This window comes from Spinacia oleracea, chromosome 6 (genome assembly GCF_020520425.1).
Source record: "Spinacia oleracea cultivar Varoflay chromosome 6, BTI_SOV_V1, whole genome shotgun sequence".
Classification (NCBI taxonomy): Eukaryota; Viridiplantae; Streptophyta; class Magnoliopsida; order Caryophyllales; family Amaranthaceae; genus Spinacia; species Spinacia oleracea.
Window position 1 is genome coordinate 131,771,222 of NC_079492.1, and position 13,329 is coordinate 131,784,550.

Below are 13,329 nucleotides of genomic sequence, written 5' to 3' on the forward strand. Positions count from 1 at the left end.
TTTTAATAGCTTTAATGATTGCATGTTTTTGCTTTTATTTCAAAGTTATTGAATTGTATGAATGGTTATTTATTGCAAATTCTTTTCGATTGTAGTAATCAAAATGGCCGCAATCAAAACACAACTCAAAGTAACTGAAATTCTGGATGTAAAATTGAACCTATCAAACTTTCTTGATTGGGAGAGGAAGCTTCGGCAAGTCCTCAGGTGGAACAACATTGAATATGTAGTTGACCATCCCATCCCCAGCTATTACTCAAAGGATATGACTCGGGAAAAGCACTATACGTGGGCAAGCTACGTATCGCTAGTGATGGATCTTATTCTTGGCTCTATCCCCAATGATTGGAGTGCAAGGTTCGTTGCATACTAGCCATGGGCACTCCTAAGGCATCTTAGGGATATATGTCGTGGTAGATTCCAACATAGTGGTCAACATGTCGACCAAAATGTTTTTGAATTGGTAAATTCATTTGAGGATCTAAAGCTTAACGCACCACTGGGTTGTTGTTTTGACGTCAAAAGACAAAAAGCAAGGGAAAGGGTCATTGATCTTGAAATGACAGAACGGACACCAATCAGAACTCATACAAAGAAAATGGTTGGGCTTCTCAACCGACTTGAGTTACTTGGTGATCCATTCCCAGATTCTGCAGCTGCGGGAATACTTTTGAATTCTCTTCACCCTGGTTATAAGAAATTCAAACTACTCTATTTTTCCAAGAAAAGGGAGAATACTCTTAGTGAACTAATTTACTTGCTTCATCAGTACGAATTGGACTTTGTAAGTGATAAGCAAACATCACTAAAAGTAAAGAGTAAGAAAATCAAGAAAAAGGTTCCGGGGAAGATCCAAAGCAAGGGTGCATCTCCATCTACTTCAGGAAGGCAAGTGGCGTCATCCAAGAAGAAGATGAAGAAGGATCATTCTCCATCTACATCGCAATGCTTCAATTGTAATGAAATTGGTCATTACAAGCGAGATTGCCCCAAACTAAAGGAAGAGAAGAAGGACGGAAACGTTGCTTCTCCTTCAGGTATGTATGTTATACATTGTAATCTAGCTAATTCTACTTCTTGGGTATTAGATACTGGTTGTGGCTCACACTTATGTTCCAATCCACAGGGACTAAGGAGAAGTAGAAAGCTTGATAAAGGCGAGATGGATCTACGCGTGGGAAATGGAGCACGGATTGTTGCATTAGCCGTAGGATCTTATTTTATTTCTTTGCCTAGTGGGTTTGTTTTGGAACTAGAAAACTGTTACTATGTTCCTAGTATCACCAGAAACACCATTTCCGTTTCAAGTTTGGATTCTAAAGGTTTTAGTTTTCAATTTAAAGACAATAGTTGTTCTTTTGCTTTGAATGGAATGTTTTATGGTTCAGCACAACAAGAAAACGGTCTTTACGTGCTAGATACAAGCAAACACATTTATAACATAAATACCAAAAAGGCTAAAACTGGTGATTCGAATCTCACATTTCTGTGGCATTGTCGATTAGGCCATATAAACATAAAGCGCATGGAATTACTTCAACGGAAAGGAATTCTAGAATCATTCGACTTAGAGAAGATTGATCAATGCGAATCTTGTTTACTTGGCAAAATGACAAAGCAACCTTTCTCAAAGGTGGGAGAAAGAGCAAGCGAACTACTAGGGCTAATACATACGGACGTATGTGGGCCTATGAGTACGAAATCTAGAGGTGAGTTCAGCTATTTCATAACGTTTACGGACGACTTCAGTAGATATGGCTATATTTACTTAATGAAGCACAAGTCTGAATCGTTTGAGAAATTCCGAGAATTTCAAAATGAAGTAGAGAATCAACATGGCAAGAAAATCAAAGCTCTAAGATCGGATCGAGGAGGTGAATATCTTAGCCACGCGTTTGATGACCATAAAAAAGAATGCGGTATTCTTTCTGAATTGACTGCTCCCGGGACACCTCAATGGAATGGAGTGTCGGAACGGAGAAACAGGACCTTACTCGATATGGTCAGGTCAATGATGGGTCAGGCCGAACTTCCTTTACAATTCTGGGGACATGCGTTGCAAACTGCAGCACTCACACTGAATCGTGCTCCGTCAAAAGCTGTTGAAAAGACTCCATACGAATTATGGACTGGGAAACTTCCAAAGTTGTCTTTTCTGAAGATTTGGGGTTGCGAAGCATATGTCAAGCGATTAATTTCGGACAAGCTACAACCTAAATCTGACAAATGTTTCTTCGTTGGGTATCCAAAAGAAACTATGGGGTATTACTTCTACAACAAGTCAGACAACAAGGCATTCGTTGCTCATGACGGTGTCTTTTTGGAAAGAAATCATATTTCCAAATTGACAAGTGGGAGAATAATAGACCTCGAAGAGATTTGAGACGAACAACAAACTCAGAACTCTTTAGAAGCAGTTCAAGTTGATGAACTTCCAAGGTCTTTAGAAGAGCCAGTGGGAGTAGTTCCTCAAAACGTTGTTGCCCCTCGTAGGTCAAATAGAACTATTTTTCAGCCGGACAGATGGACAGGCGTCCTCTTGACTGAAAACTTAGACGTTCTCATATTGGATAGTGATGAACCTTTGACTTACAAGCAAGCTATGACGAGCCCAAGCTCTATTAAATGGTTAGAGGCCATGCAATCTGAAATAGACTCCATGTCTGAAAATCAAGTCTGGGATTTGGTTGATTTGCCGGATGGGTTCACACCTATCGGATGCAAATGGGTCTTCAAATTGAAGAAAGACAAAGATGGAATTGTATACATATACAAGGCTAGATTGGTAGAAAAAGGTTACAGGCAAGTTCACGGCGTTGACTACGATGAAACCTTTTCTCCAGTCGCGATGCTTAAGTCTATTCGGATAATCCTTGCGATTGCCGCTTTTCATGACTATGAAATATGGCAAATGGATGTCAAAACTTCCTTCTTGAACGGTGTTCTTGAAGAGACTGTGTTCATGACACAGCCGGAGGGTTTTGTCGATCAAAAGAACCAAGGAAAGGTATGCAAGCTTAAGAAGTCCATCTACGGACTAAAGCAGGCATCAAGGAGTTGGAATAAACGATTTGATGAAGCAGTCAATAAGTTTGGCTTCATCAAGAATCAGGACGAATCTTGTGTATACAAGAAGGTCAGTGGGAGTAAAATTGCATTCCTAGTCTTGTATGTTGACGACATACTGCTTATTGGAAACGACATTCCTATGTTGGAGTCTGTAAAGATTTGGCTCGGGAAGTGTTTCTCAATGAATGACTTAGGAGAGGCACAGTACATATTGGGCATCAAGATCTATAGGGATAGATCTATGAGGATGATTGGACTAAGACAAAGCACTTACTTTGACAAAGTGCTAGCTAGGTTCAATATGATGGAAGCCAAGAGAGGCCATCTACCCATGTCACATGGCGTATATCTAAGCAAGAATCAGTGTCCCAAAACATCTGATGAGCGTAGAAATATGAGTGTAATTCCATACGCTTCGGCTATTGGATCCATCATGTATGCTATGATTTGTACAAGGCCGGATGTTTCGTTCGCACTCAGTGCAACGAGCAGGTACCAGTCAGAACCAGGTGAGGCGCATTGGACTGCTGCCAAGAACATCCTAAATTACCTGAAAAGGACTAAGGATCAGTTTCTGGTTTATGGTGGTACAGATGAGTTGATTGTTAAGGGCTATACGGACGCAAGCTTTCAAACCGACGGAGATGATTTCAGATCACAATATGGGTTTGTGTTCTGCCTCAACGGCGGAGCAGTAAGCTGGAAAAGTGCTAAGCAAAGCACTATTGCGGATTCTACAACTGAAGCCGAGTACATTGCTGCCTCAGAAGCAGCAAAAGAAGCTGTTTGGATTCGGAAGTTCATCGATGAACTTGGTGTTGTCCCCTCCATTAAAGGACCAGTGGCTTTGTATTGTGACAATAGCGGAGCCATTGCCCAGGCAAAGGAGCCTAGGAGCCACCAGAAGTCCAAGCACGTACTGCGGCGATTTCATATACTTCGAGAGATCGTTGAAAGAAAGGAAATCGAGATTTGCAAGGTTGGAACTGACGACAACGTCACGGATCCATTGACTAAACCGTTGCCACAAGTGAAACACAACGCACATGTAGCAACCATGGGAATCAAGCATGTTGGAGAATGGCTTTGATTTTCTAAGTATTGTTTTAGAACATCTGTTAGATCTATGTTTAAAACAATTGGTTTAACCATTTCATATTTATGAAATTTATTATTTCATATTCATTTAATTGTGGTTTAGAATTAAATGATAAGTCCATGTGATTCAAATCATTCAAATGGGATGTCAAGATGGATTCTTTGGCAAAGAAACACCCATAAGTGAACTTGAATATTGAAGTCACAAAGGATCCCTAATCCAGGTCATTGAAAGGTGGACGACCAATGACTAATGAATATTAGATTGCAAGTAGATTACTTAGTTCTGTTTCTTGAACTAGAGTGACTGGATGTCAGAATCTTTTGCATAGATACTTATTGGATCTTGTATCGGATTGACCATGAGAACGCTTTAAGAGATTAAAGTCATGTCATAGGTATTTCTCATTAATGGTGATTAGAAACCGTTCCTCAGAACATGAGCGATTATGTCTGCTCGTTTGAGAATTAGTTTGCTTTGATACTAGCTAAACGTCGCACCGTAAAAGGAGGCTATAAAAGCAGTTATTGGGCGTACTATGAATCAAAGTGAGTGTTCATAGATTGCAAGAATAGATTGTCCTCCTATCTTTGATAGGATATGGTGTTGTTGTGTAACAAGGCCTCTCGGAGAGTTAGATACTGTAAAATGCATGGCCGTGCTCAGAATGGTTAGGCTTAACCTTCTGCAAAAGTTTGACAGTTGAACTCTATAATCCGAGAAACACTTCTGGACCTAATAAGGATGGCTTGGATCTTACCTTATGTTCAGTAAGTAACACTAAGCGACAAAGGAATGTGGATGCACACTTGTCTGAATGACAAGTGGGAGATTGAAGGAAATATGTCCTTCACCCAATGTGCATTAAGTCTAATACCAAGGTTCAGATTAATTGCGAACAATTAATTCAGTGAGATCAAGTGATCGGAACAGCTAGCTAGAGCAATGCTTCCGATCAGTGAGTTCTAATGGATATTGAACTCACAACTTACTCTTGACTGAACCTACAAGGTCACACCAATGACACGTAACAGATCATTGGATTAAATGAATCGGAAATTCATTTAATAGCTTTTCAGGATTTAAGTTGGAAACATATTATACCATACGACCTTGCATCGGAATCGTATATCGTATCGCGAATATTCATAAGCTAGGCGAAACGAATAAATCGTATCGTACGACGGTGATTCGTCGTATACGAAACGATAAATAATATATCGGAAATATATTAAACGCGGATATGAGGAGCGGCCCACGAGCCGAGTGCACGAAGCACTCAAGGCCCATGGGCGCGCGCGCTAGGCAAGCAAGGCGACACAGCAGCGCTGGCCCATGGCCGAGCAGCTGTGTGCGCGCGCGGGCCAAGACCACGACACAGCAGCAGCAGCGCGGCCCACGGCCCAGCTCGTTGTGCGTGTCCGTGTGATGCTGCGCGGGCTTGCTAGCCGGCCTTGCCTTATGGCTTGGTCGGTTAGTAAGGTTATGTAAATAACCTTATGACCTAATTTCCAACTTACTGCAATCATGTAATACCCCGAATTTTTAAAACTCGATTAATTATGCTTAATTATTTTTATTTAGCTTAAAATCGTTTTAAAGCCTTAATTTGAACTTTATTTTAATTAACGAAGTTTTATTTCGCTTGAATTTTTAATATTGCTACACGATTTATTTTTTCACTTTATAATTTAATTTTCATATTTACGAGCTTAACGAACTTTTAAAATTTTAATTATTTTCGGATTTCTAAATTTATTTTATTCGGAAACTAAAGTAAATATTTAACGTTCTTATTTTTATTCGGAAACTAAATTTATTTTTCGTTAACGATATTTTTTTTTTATAAACAATTAATTTAGCTAAACATTTCTATTTTTAGTAGTTTCTTAAAATAGCAACTAAAATCTAAAATTTTACCTATTCTAAAAATTATGAAAATGCTCATGCACACTCAAAGCCAAAATACACAACTCTCTTCTACTCCTCTTTCACGTGTCAACCAAGTCAATGAGCAGAAAATTTTCTTACTTTCTTGACTCCTCTTTCTCCCTAATTCAGTCCAAGTTCATTTCCTTGGGCTCCAAGTACTACAGCTTCTTCTTCAATCTACATGTCTTCAAAAACCAGAAAATTGAGATGGAATTTCAACAACAAAAAAAAAACAAAATACAATTTCAATCATCCCTCCCATTCTCTTCTCTGTCGAACCACCACCACCCTCAGTGGCTGCTGCCACTGAAACCACCACCAGCAACCACGTCCCAGAACCACCACCACGCCTCACCCTAGCTCCCCTGCTCTCTCTCCTCGGACGAACTCCCCTGCCTCCCCTATTTCTTTTTCTTTTCCCTGCTCGCAACACCATCCACGCCGCACCACCACCTCCAGCCACACTCACCCTCTCTCCAACCAACCCCGACCACAAATCCCGACAAGCCGCCGCCCAGAACTAGCCGGAAACCCCTCAAACTCCCCCTGTTTTCCCCTGCTCACGCGACCACTTTCCCCCCCCCCCTTCGCTGTTTCACCGCCGCGAGCCACCTTCCACCGTCGCCTTTGGCGCGTTTCTGCTCGGCTGCGCCGCCCGAACACAGCCACCCCAGCGTCCCGTTCTCTCCTTCCTTTCCTCCTCCTTCGTGCCCTGCTGCTGCTTCCTCTCTCCTTTTTTTTCTTTTTCTCTCGACATTCAGGAAGCCAGGAAATCAATTCCTGACTTTTGAATTCTTTCCCTATTAAACCCAAAATAAAAGTGTTGGGCCCAATTCTAACATTTGGGTTTTTGGTAAGCTCAATTCTTATCTCTATTTCCAGATTTATAAATTTACCCTTCATGTTTTTCTAAATAAATTTGTTAAAGTATTTCAATATATGTTTATATAAATAATTACTAATAAAATTGTTTATTATTTTAGGTAGGAAAATATACTTTATTATCGGTTTTACTAAAAATAAGTTACTAACCATGTTTATTAAAAATGGAATTTAAATGATATTTTGTGTAAATCAATTTATGAAATATAAATATATATTTTGATTGGTATTTCGATTAATAATATTTTCATTAAATTATGAAATTATGTTTTTATTAAAATTCGTTACTTATAAATGAATTCTTATAAAACTTATTATTCATAAAATGGTGAGTTACTAACTTAATAATTTAATATTTTGAAAGAAATTAGACTCGGGGCTCAGGACGAACGAACCAAGGAAAAAGGCCTAGCAATCATGGAATTGAGGTAACGGCTATTGCTAGTACCCGCAATCCCCTTATAAATGTATTATGAAATTATGACGTTATGATTGAATTTATGAATTAAATGTTTTGATGTGTTTTATGGATTGTGGGAATGAATTATGATTTGTTTGAATTATTCGTTATAATATGATTTGATTGAGTTTTCTCATAAAATGATGTTCTTATGATGCCACGAATGAAAAGATGTTTTATGGATCCCAGGATCCAAATGATGCTTTATGATCTACAAAGAGTTATGTTGTTTCAACTGAAATACAAGCCAAGGCTTGGTAAAAATACATAAAACATGATAAATGAAAGTGAAAGACCTGGTTTGTCTGGCGGTATATAAACTACCATCTTCCTATCTACCGGTCATGCATGCACCACGGACACCTGTCCACCCATGGATTACGAGCCCAGGCTCCCATGGTTTATGAGCCCAGGCTCAGGGCCCAGGCCCCATGTTACGATGAGCCCAGGCTCTTATGGGCCCAGGCCCAGTGGAGAATTCCTTCACGGTTCGTACTTGCCGACAACTAGCATGTTAATTAAAAGTTTATGAATGACGTTTTTCATTAAAAGTTTATGAATGAATTAAATATGATGTTTTATTAAATGTTTTACCCATTCTATTCCCCCTGTGTTATTAAATAAAATGAGTTGAAATGAATTTACGTTGCTAGGGTAGTCGTTACTGAGTCTTCGGCTCACCGTTTTGTTTTCCGTTTTAGGTACTGCGGGGAACGATGGACACGAGTAGTGGCGAGGAACTTCACTATTATATTATTCACCTAGTTTATGCTTAATGTTTTAATAGTTTAATTAAAGACTTTTAGTAATTTATGTACTTATATTTTGGGAATATAAAGGATTATTATATTAGATTTGAGGTTTTTATGGCTTATGTATGATGTTGCCTTGTAACTTCCAAAAGAGAATTACGGCAGGTAATGTCCCGACCAAATTAGGTTAATTCCGCTGCTAATTATGCCTTAATAAGTGATTTAGAGGTCGGGGCGTTACAGTTTGGTATTCAGAGCAAAGGTTCTGGACCATAAGTGCTAAACCTTACGGGTTTTTGCGCATAGTAGAATTCAATAGGCTTTAAGCAAAGAGTTTTAAGGAATAAGTTAAAAAGAATATGTTAAAATCAAGTCAAGTTAAAATGAAATGAGTGTGAGCGTAGGAACGCACGGGATAAAAGGGATTCATTTCTTATGTTATTGATGTTTTCTTGATTGAATATGTTATGCGAAATATCGATTATCGAACTTACCAACGATGCCACGAACGAAGCTCACATCAAAGCGCAACATTCACAATGACGTCTCCCACAATGATGTTTCCTATGATGATTTCTATGACGACCAACCTATAGAAGACCCCAAGGAGATGATGGAACGATTAAGAAACTGCACGTACGTTGTCAACTGAATTAGTCAAAGATTCTCGGCAAACGAAAGTTACTAATGAGCACGGAAAAGCGTCACTATTTAAGAAGTTTTCACCTTCGAATCCACCAATCTATGATCGCAAGCCAATTCGATGGAATTTAAAAGACTAGATCAATCATATGGATCAACTACTCGAAACTTTCGACATACTCTAACGAATGGAAGCGAATATCGTGCGAAAAACGAATACTTGTTATTTATGTCAAGGAAAAGATTATTTCGTTAAAGATTGTCCTAAACCATCTCCAACGAATATCGGAACATTAACCTCGACCAATCATTAACGAAACAACAATAATGCTAAATCCATCACGCCCGTCAACATACGTAAGAAATTACATGATAAAGGACAAAGGTGACGCCAACACTGATATTATTTTGATTTAGCTCTCTCTCGCTTTAGAGTCGAACTTCCCTTGATTTTATGTTTACCGTCACATGTCATGTTATGAGTTTTCTACCCTAGATAGACTAGGCAAAGTCTAAGCATTTCCTTGGAAGAAGTTAAGTTAAGCATAGTGCGAACTCAAAGATTTTGTTGATAGTTTTGAGGATTTTGATGGTTGTGAAATCTTTAAGGATAATATAAACGTTAGGAGTACCAAACGAGCATAAGGCTGTGGTTGATCACTAATTATGTTAAGATTATTCTAATTTTTAAAGTGTTAAAGTTATGAACAAAAGTGATTCTTGGGTTACCTTTCCGATGAATATTTTGATGTTTATAAGTACTAAAGTCTGTTATCTAGAAGATGATTGAGTAAGGAAGCTAAGAAGTTATACAGAAAAGTTATGAACCCAACATGAGTTATGATAAGAGACCCAGTTGAGTTGAGCCATGAATAAGATCTTGCGGATTTTACCAAAGTAAGCTATCAAGAATTAGTTTGTCGATAAGGTTTAATGATAGGGTACCGAAAGAACATAAGTTTGTGTTTTGAGTGGCGAGTCACCGATTAAATCAAGGATTATTCAAGGTTTAAAGCATGCGAGTAGAATTGATTTTTGAGTTACTATTCCGCACTCTTTATAATGATTGCTCTATGGTTGTAAGTATCTAAGTGTATTTTCAGATATGTGAAGGAAGCTAAGCTAGAATTTTAAAGTTATGTAAGAATATTATGCGAAACCAAACATGATTGAGGTTACACATGAAGTTCTGAGAATTATAAAAGAAGTTATCAAGAATTAGTCTTTCAGTAAGGTTGATGGTATTCTTGGTTTACCTTTCCGCGTCTTTAATAGGGATTATTTTTGTGTATTTATCTAAAAGGATACTTGATAATCTCCATAAAGGAAGTTGAACTAGAGAATGTAGGGTGTTACAAAGATGTTATCTATGATTTATGGTGGAAACATGAACCTGAGTTTGCGTAAAGCTTTGAGGATCTTACCAAGGTAATTTACCGAGAATTAGTCTGTCTATCAGGTTGATGGTATCGATGAATGTTGTGAAATTCGAAAAGGATTATGAATGATTGAGGAATACAATGGAGTTGAGAGTAGAGAATCGACAAAATGACATGTCTATAGGACCAGGTAGTCTGAACTGAGTTTTCTATGAGCTAGATTGTTTCTAATAAAGGCACACTTGATGGCTTAGCGTTATCTGCAAAATACGAGATTCATTGATTTAAAATATTAAGGATAAGTAATGAAGTCGTATGTCTAACGATATATTTCTAGCCACGTGATTGGAATGGAACCCCTGCAACGAACATAGTCGACGAAGTTATTCAACGTAGAAGAAAAGATCGGGGTTCGAAATCAAAACGTATCGAATAAAGAAAGTCAACGACAAGATTCCTGCAGCAAAGGAGCCAATAGCAAATGGAAACGAAATATTATTCGCCTAAAAACGATATGATTTACGAATCACGATGTTGTATGAATAAGGTTAATTAATGATGAAAATTTCGGAAGCGATATGCGCTAATTGAGTCTCAAACTAAGATGTGTTACCATCACTAGTATATGAATATTATGCTTATGTTAATTGTGCACGTTTCAATTAAGAATTATTTCTTTACGATATGCTTTATGGATTATGTTTACGCTGGCATGATTGTGTTGTTAATAACTAATGTTTATACATGGAAGCCGTCTCCAATGGAAGTTCTCCCGAGCTCAGAGTACGAGATTATTATTATAATAAATAACTTTTACAACTATTTGAGTATTGCAATTGATAGATAAATATTTATTTTCATTATATATACATATATTTTCAGAATTATAATTTTGCATTAAAAACTACTACTTTTGGTGGAAAATATTTTCAAACAGGATCTCGCAAAGTAAAATAGGAGCCTAGTCTATGCTAACAAGTTTGCCCCTTTTATGTTCTTTGCTCCTCGATCCTATTATATGAAATCAAGTGGAGATACGAAAGACGATGGCGAAATGTAATTGGCCTTAATGACGATTAAGGATCAATATATAATTTTGCCCCTTTTGCATTCTTTACTCTTCGATTCTAGGTCTCGAGTTGAAGCGGAGTCCTAAAAGATGATGGCGGAATGAAGGCTAGACATTGTCGGGATTGAAATAAAATTTTGAGATATTGGTTTTAAAATAAAACATCATACTTTTATTCGAGCGTTTTCAATTTTCAACAAACATTTTATAAATCTAATTTTCAAGTTTCGAGGACGAAACTTTTTCTAAGGGGGTAAGAATGTAATACCCCGAATTTTTAAAACTCGATTAATTATGCTTAATTATTTTTATTTAGCTTAAAATCGTTTTAAAGCCTTAATTTGAACTTTATTTTAATTAACGAAGTTTTATTTCGCTTGAATTTTTAATATTGCTACACGATTTATTTTTTCACTTTATAATTTAATTTTCATATTTACGAGCTTAACGAACTTTTTAAATTTTAATTATTTTCGGATTTCTAAATTTATTTTATTCGGAAACTAAAGTAATTATTTAACGTTCTTATTTTTATTCGGAAACTAAATTTATTTTTCGTTAACGATATTTTTTTTTATAAACAATTAATTTAGCTAAACATTTCTATTTTTAGTAGTTTCTTAAAATAGCAACTAAAATCTAAAATTTTACCTATTCTAAAAATTATGAAAATGCTCATGCACACTCAAAGCCAAAATACACAACTCTCTTCTACTCCTCTTTCACGTGTCAACCAAGTCAATGAGCAGAAAATTTTCTTACTTTCTTGACTCCTCTTTCTCCCTAATTCAGTCCAAGTTCATTTCCTTGGGCTCCAAGTACTACAGCTTCTTCTTCAATCTACATGTCTTCAAAAACCAGAAAATTGAGATGGAATTTCAACAACAAAAAAAAACAAAATACAATTTCAATCATCCCTCCCATTCTCTTCTCTGTCGAACCACCACCACCCTCAGTGGCTGCTGCCACTGAAACCACCACCAGCAACCACGTCCCAGAACCACCACCACGCCTCACCCTACCTCCCCTGCTCTCTCTCCTCGGACGAACTCCCCTGCCTCCCCTATTTCTTTTTCTTTTCCCTGCTCGCAACACCATCCACGCCGCACCACCACCTCCAGCCACACTCACCCTCTCTCCGACCAACCCCGACCACAAATCCCGACAAGCCGCCGCCCAGAACTAGCCGGAAACCCCTCAAACTCCCCCTGTTTTCCCCTGCTCACGCGACCACTTTCCCCCCCCCCCCTTCGCTGTTTCACCGCCGCGAGCCACCTTCCACCGTCGCCTTTGGCGCGTTTCTGCTCGGCTGCGCCGCCCGAACACAGCCACCCCAGCGTCCCGTTCTCTCCTTCCTTTCCTCCTCCTTCGTGCCCTGCTGCTGCTTCCTCTCTCCTTTTTTTTCTTTTTCTCTCGACATTCAGGAAGCCAGGAAATCAATTCCTGACTTTTGAATTCTTTCCCTATTAAACCCAAAATAAAAGTGTTGGGCCCAATTCTAACATTTGGGTTTTTGGTAAGCTCAATTCTTATCTCTATTTCCAGATTTATAAATTTACCCTTCATGTTTTTCTAAATAAATTTGTTAAAGTATTTCAATATATGTTTATATAAATAATTACTAATAAAATTGTTTATTATTTTAGGTAGGAAAATATACTTTATTATCGGTTTTACTAAAAATAAGTTACTAACCATGTTTATTAAAAATGGAATTTAAATGATATTTTGTGTAAATCAATTTATGAAATATAAATATATATTTTGATTGGTATTTCGATTAATAATATTTTCATTAAATTATGAAATTATGTTTTTATTAAAATTCGTTACTTATAAATGAATTCTTATAAAACTTATTATTCATAAAATGGTGAGTTACTAACTTAATAATTTAATATTTTGAAAGAAATTAGACTCGGGGCTCAGGACGAACGAACCAAGGAAAAAGGCCTAGCAATCATGGAATTGAGGTAACGGCTATTGCTAGTACCCGCAATCCCCTTATAAATGTATTATGAAATTATGACGTTATGATTGAATTT